Here is a 7,500-nt window from a genome sequence, read left to right as displayed (position 1 = left end):
CCCCGGTTTTAAACGCAGTATCATGTCTGCCATCATAAGAATGTGTCCAATATTTTGGAATATTGACAACACGGATGGCATATTTTCATTAATATCTCCGAAACGGTGCATACTAAAATCTTAAAACCCAATGCAAGTGAAAGCAGAGACCCAGAGGTTTCATTTAATGCCCAATAACCCCGGTTTTAAACGCAGTATCATTTCTGCCATCATAAGAATATGAGTCCAATATTTTGGAAAATTGACCAAACGGATGACATATTTTCATTAATATCTCCTAAACGGTGCATACTGCAAACTTAAAACCCAATGCATTTGAAAGCAGAGACCCAGAGCTTTCATTTAATGTCCATTAACCCCGGATTTAAACGAAGCATTTTATCTACCATCATAAGAATAAATGTCCAATATTTTGGAATGTTGAGTAAGTGGATGACATATTTTCATTAATTTCTCCAAAACGGTTGAAGCTACAAGCTTAAAACCCAATGCATGTGAAAGCAGAGACCCAGAGCTTTCATTTAATGTCCATTAACCCCGGTTTTAAACGCAACATCATGTCTGCCATCAAAAGAATGAGTCCAATATTTTGGAATTTTGACGAAACGGAAGGCATATTTTCATTAATATTTCCAAAACGGTGCATACTACAAGCTTAAAACCAAATGCATGTGAAAGCAGAGACCCAGACCTTTCATTTAATGTCCATTAACCCCGGCTTTAAACGCAACTTCATGTCTGCCCTCATAAGAATATGAGTCCAATATTTTGGAAAATTGACCAAACGGATGACATATTTTCGTTAATTTCTCCAAAACGGTGCATACTACAAGCTTAAAACCAAATGAATGTGAAAGCAGAGACCCAGAGCTTTCATTTAATGTCCATTAACCCCGGGTTTAAAAGCAGCATCATGTCTGCCATCATAAGAATATGAGTCCAATATTTTAGAATATTGACCAAACGGATGACATATTTTCGTTAATTTCTGCAAAACGGTGCAATCTACAAGCTTAAAACCAAATGCATGTGAAAGCAGAGACCCAGAGCTTTCATTTAGTGTCCATTAACCCCGGTTTTAAACGCAGCATCATGTCACCATCATAAGAATATGAGTCCAATATTTTAGAATATTGACCAAACGGATGACATGTTTCCGTTAATTTCTCCAAAACGGTGCATACTACAAGCTTAAAACCCAATGCATATGAAAGCAGAGACCCAGAGCTTTCATTTAATGTCCTTTAACCCCGGTTTTAAACGCAGCATCATGTCTGCCATCAAAGGAAAATGTGTTTAATTTTTTGGAAAATTGACCAAACGAATGACATATTTTCGTTAATTTCTCCAAAACGGTGCAAACTACAAGCTTAAAACCAAATGCATACGAAAACAGAGACACAGAGCTTTCATTTAATGTCCATTAACCCCGGCTTTAAACGGAGCATCAGGTCTACCATCATAAGAATATGAGTCCAATATTTTAGAATATTGACCAAACGGATGACATATTTCGGTTAATTTCTCCAAAACGGTGCATACTACAAGCTTAAAACCCAATGCATATGAAAGCAGAGACCCAGAGCTTTCATTTAATGTCCATTTACCCCGGTTTTAAACGCAGGATCATGTCTGTCATCAAATGAAAATTTGTTTAATATTTAAAAAATTGACCAAACGAATGACATATTTCCGTTAATTTCTCCAAAACGGTGCATACTACAAGCTTAAAACCCAATGCATATGAAAGCAGAGACCCAGAGCTTTCATTTAATGTCCATTAACCCCGGTTTTAAACGCAGCATCATGTCTGCCATCATAAGAATATGAGTCCTATATATTAGAATATTGACCAAAAGGATGACATATTTCCGTTAATTTCTCCAAAACGGTGTATACTACAAGCTTAAAACCCAATGCATATGAAAGCAGAGACACAGAGCTTTCATTTAATGTCCATTAACCCCGGTTTTAAACGCAACATCATGTCTGCCATCATAAGAATGAGTCCAATATTTTCGAATTTTGACGAAACGGATGGCATATTTTCATTAATATTTCCAAAACGGTGCATACTACAAGCTTAAAACCAAATGCATGTGAAAGCAGAGACCCAGAGCTTTCATTTAATGTCCATTAACCCCGGGTTTAAAAGCAGCATCATGTCTGCCATCATAAGAAAATGAGTCCAATATTTTGGAAAATTTACCTAACGGATGACATATTTCCGTTAATTTCTCCAAAACGGTGCATACTACAAGCTTAAAACCAAATGCATGTGAAAGCAGAGACCCAGAGCTTTCATTTAATGTCCATTAACCCCGGTTTTAAACGCAGCATCATGTCACCATCATAAGAATATGAGTCCAATATTTTAGAATATTGACCAAACGGATGACATATTTTCGTTAATTTCTCCAAAACGGTGTATACTACAAGCTTAAAACCAAATGCATGTGAAAGCAGAGACCCAGAGCTTTCATTTAATGTCCTTTAACCCCGGTTTTAAACGCAGCATCATGTCTGCCATCAAATAAAAATGTGTTTAATATTTTGGAAAATTGACCAAACGAATGACATATTTTCGTTAATTTCTCGAAAACGGTGCAAACTACAAGCTTAAAACCAAATGCATATGAAAGCAGAGACCCAGAGCTTTCATTTAATGTCCATTAACCCCGGATTTAAAAGCAGCATCATGTCTGCCATCATAAGAATATGAGTCTAATATTTTAGAATATTGACCAAACGGATGACATATTTCCGTTAATTTCTCCTAAACGGTGCATACTACAAGCTTAAAACCCAATGCATGTGAAAGCAGAGACCCAGAGCTTTCATTTAATGTCCTTTAACCCCGGTTTTAAACGCAGTATCATGTCTGCCATCAAATAAACATGTGTTTAATATTTTGGAATATTGACCAAACGAATGACATATTTTCGTTAATTTCTCGAAAACGGTGCAAACTACAAGCTTAAAACCAAATGCATATGAAAGCAGAGACCCAGAGCTTTCATTTAATGTCCATTAACCCCGGATTTAAAAGCAGCATCATGTCTGCCATCATAAGAATATGAGTCTAATATTTTAGAATATTGACCAAACGGATGACATATTTCCGTTAATTTCTCCAAAACGGTGCATACTACAAGCTTAAAACCCAATGCATATGAAAACAGAGACCCAGAGCTTTCATTTAATGTCCTTTAACCCCGGTTTTAAACGCAGCATCATGTCTGCCATCAAATAAAAATGTGTTTAATATTTTGGAAAATTGACCAAACGAATGACATATTTTCGTTAATTTCTCCAAAATGGTGCAAACTACAAGCTTAAAACCAAATGCATATGAAAGCAGAGACCCAGAGCTTTCATTTAAAGCCCATTAACCCCGGTTTTAAACGCAGCATCATGTCTGCCATCATAAGAATATGAGTCCAATATTTTAGAATATTGATCAAACGAATGACATATTTTCGTTAATTTCTCCAAAACGGTGCAATCTACAAGCTTAAAACCGAATGCATGAGAAAGCAGAGACCCAGAGCTTTCATTTAAAGCCCATTAACCCCGGATTTAAAAGCAGCATCATGTCTGCCATCATAAGAATATGAGTCCAATATTTTAGAATATTGATCAAACGAATGACATATTTTCGTTAATTTCTCCAAAACGGTGCAAACTACAAGCTTAAAACCAAATGCATGAGAAAGCAGAGATCCAGAGCTTTCATTTAATGTCCATTAACCCCGGTTTTAAACGCAGCATCATGTCACCATCATAAGAATATGAGTCCAATATTTTAGAATATTGACCAAACGGATGACATATTTCCGTTAATTTCTCCAAAACGGTACATACTACAAGCTTAAAACCCAATGCATATGAAAGCAGAGACACAGAGCTTTCATTTAATGTCCTTTAACCGCGGTTTTAAACGCAGCATCATGTCTGCCATCAAATGAAAATGTCTTTAAAATTTTGGAAAATTGACCAAACGAATGACATATTTTCGTTAATTTCTCCAAAACGGTGCAAAGTACAAGCTTAAAACCAAATGCATATGAAAGCAGAGACCCAGAGCTTTCATTTAAAGCCCATTAACCCCGGTTTTAAACGCAGCATCATGTCTGCCATCATAAGAATATGAGTCCAATATTATAGAATATTGATCAAACGTATGACATATTTTCGTTAATTTCTCCAAAACGGTGCAAACTACAAGCTTAAAACCAAATGCATATGAAAGCAGAGACCCAGAGCTTTCATTTAATGTCCATTAACCCAGGATTTAAAAGCAGCATCATGTCTGCCATCATAAGAATATGAGTCTAATATTTTAGAATATTGACCAAACGGATGACATATTTCCGTTAATTTCTCCAAAACGGTGCATACTACAAGCTTAAAACCCAATGCATATGAAAGCAGAGACCCAGAGCTTTCATTTAATGTCCATTAACCCCGGTTTTAAACGCAGCATCATGTCTGCCATCATAAGAATATGAGTCCAATATTTTAGAATATTGATCAAACGAATGACATATTTTCGTTAATTTCTCCAAAACGGTGCAATCTACAAGCTTAAAACCGAATGCATGAGAAAGCAGAGACCCAGAGCTTTCATTTAATGTCCATTAACCCCGGTTTTAAACGCAGCATCATGTCACCATCATAAGAATATGAGTCCAATATTTTAGAATATTGACCAAACGGATGACATATTTCCGTTAATTTCTCCAAAACGGTACATACTACAAGCTTAAAACCCAATGCATATGAAAGCAGAGACACAGAGCTTTCATTTAATGTCCTTTAACCGCGGTTTTAAACGCAGCATCATGTCTGCCATCAAATGAAAATGTCTTTAAAATTTTGGAAAATTGACCAAACGAATGACATATTTTCGTTAATTTCTCCAAAACGGTGCAAAGTACAAGCTTAAAACCAAATGCATATGAAAGCAGAGACCCAGAGCTTTCATTTAAAGCCCATTAACCCCGGTTTTAAACGCAGCATCATGTCTGCCATCATAAGAATATGAGTCCAATATTATAGAATATTGATCAAACGTATGACATATTTTCGTTAATTTCTCCAAAACGGTGCAAACTACAAGCTTAAAACCAAATGCATATGAAAGCAGAGACCCAGAGCTTTCATTTAATGTCCATTAACCCAGGATTTAAAAGCAGCATCATGTCTGCCATCATAAGAATATGAGTCTAATATTTTAGAATATTGACCAAACGGATGACATATTTCCGTTAATTTCTCCAAAACGGTGCATACTACAAGCTTAAAACCAAATGCATATGAAAGCAGAGACCCAGAGCTTTCATTTAAAGCCCATTAATCCCGGTTTTAAACGCAGCATCATGTCTGCCATCATAAGAATATGAGTCCAATATTTTAGAATATTGATCAAACGAATGACATATTTTCGTTAATTTCTCCAAAACGGTGCAATCTACAAGCTTAAAACCAAATGCATGAGAAAGCAGAGATCCAGAGCTTTCATTTAATGTCCATTAACCCCGGTTTTAAACGCAGCATCATGTCTGCCATCATAAGAATATGAGTCCAATATTTTAGAATATTGACCAAACGGATGACATATTTCCGTTAATTTCTCCAAAACGGTACATACTACAAGCTTAAAACCCAATGCATATGAAAGCAGAGACACAGAGCTTTCATTTAATGTCCTTTAACCGCGGTTTTAAACGCAGCATCATGTCACCATCATAAGAATATGAGTCCAATATTTTAGAATATTGACCAAACGGATGACATATTTCCGTTAATTTCTCCAAAACGGTACATACTACAAGCTTAAAACCCAATGCATATGAAAGCAGAGACACAGAGCTTTCATTTAATGTCCTTTAACCGCGGTTTTAAACGCAGCATCATGTCTGCCATCAAATGAAAATGTCTTTAAAATTTTGGAAAATTGACCAAACGAATGACATATTTTCGTTAATTTCTCCAAAACGGTGCAAAGTACAAGCTTAAAACCAAATGCATATGAAAGCAGAGACCCAGAGCTTTCATTTAAAGCCCATTAACCCCGGTTTTAAACGCAGCATCATGTCTGCCATCATAAGAATATGAGTCCAATATTATAGAATATTGATCAAACGTATGACATATTTTCGTTAATTTCTCCAAAACGGTGCAAACTACAAGCTTAAAACCAAATGCATATGAAAGCAGAGACACAGAGCTTTCATTTAATGTCCTTTAACCCCGGTTTTAAACGCAGCATCATGTCTGCCATCAAATGAAAATGTGTTTAAAATTTTGGAAAATTGACCAAACGAATGACATATTTTCGTTAATTTCTCCAAAACGGTGCAAAGTACAAGCTTAAAACCAAATGCATATGAAAGCAGAGACCCAGAGCTTCATTTAAAGCCCATTAACCCCGGTTTTAAACGCAGCATCATGTCTGCCATCATAAGAATATGAGTCCAATATTATAAAATATTGATCAAACGAATGACATATTTTCGTTAATTTCTCGAAAACGGTGCAAACTACAAGCTTAAAACCAAATGCATGTGAAAGCAGAGACCCAGAGCTTTCATTTAATGTCCATTAACCCCGGTTTTAAACGCAGCATCATGTCTGCCATCATAAGAATATGAGTCCAATATTTTAGAATATTGATCAAACGGATGACATATTTCCGTTAATTTCTCCAAAACGGTACAATCTACAAGCTTAAAACCAACTGCATGAGAAAGCAGAGATCCTGAGCTTTCATTTAATGTCCATTAACCCCGGTTTTAAAAGCAGCATCATGTCACCATCATAAGAATATGAGTCCAATATTTTAGAATGTTGACCAAACGGATGACATAATTCCGTTAATTTCTCCAAAACGGTACATACTACAAGCTTAAAACCCAATGCATATGAAAGCAGAGACCCAGAGCTTTCATTTAATGTCCTTTAACCTCGGTTTTAAACGCAGCATCATGTCTGCCATCAAATAAAAATGTGTTTAATATTTTGGAAAATTGACCAAACGAATGACATATTTTCGTTAATTTCTCGAAAACGGTGCAAACTACAAGCTTAAAACCAAATGCATATGAAAGCAGAGACCCAGAGCTTTCATTTAAAGCCCATTAACCCCGGTTTTAAACGCAGCATCATGTCTGCCATCATAAGAATATTAGTCCAATATTTTAGAATATTGATCAAACGAATGACATATTTTCGTTAATTTCTCCAAAACGGTGCAAACTACAAGCTTAAAACCAAATGCATGAGAAAGCAGAGATCCAGACCTTTCATTTAATGTCCATTAACCCCGGTTTTAAACGCAGCATCATGTCTCTCATCATAAGAATATGAGTCCAATATTTTAGAATATTGACCAAACGGATGACATATTTCCGTTAATTTCTCCAAAACGGTGCATACTACAAGCTTAAAACCCAATGCATATGAAAGCAGAGACCCAGAGCTTTCAATTAATGTCCA

Source organism: Atractosteus spatula, unplaced genomic scaffold (assembly GCF_055471065.1).
Source record: "Atractosteus spatula isolate fAtrSpa1 unplaced genomic scaffold, fAtrSpa1.hap1 Scaffold_203, whole genome shotgun sequence".
Classification (NCBI taxonomy): Eukaryota; Metazoa; Chordata; class Actinopteri; order Semionotiformes; family Lepisosteidae; genus Atractosteus; species Atractosteus spatula.
Note: the sequence above shows the minus strand (reverse complement) of the source record.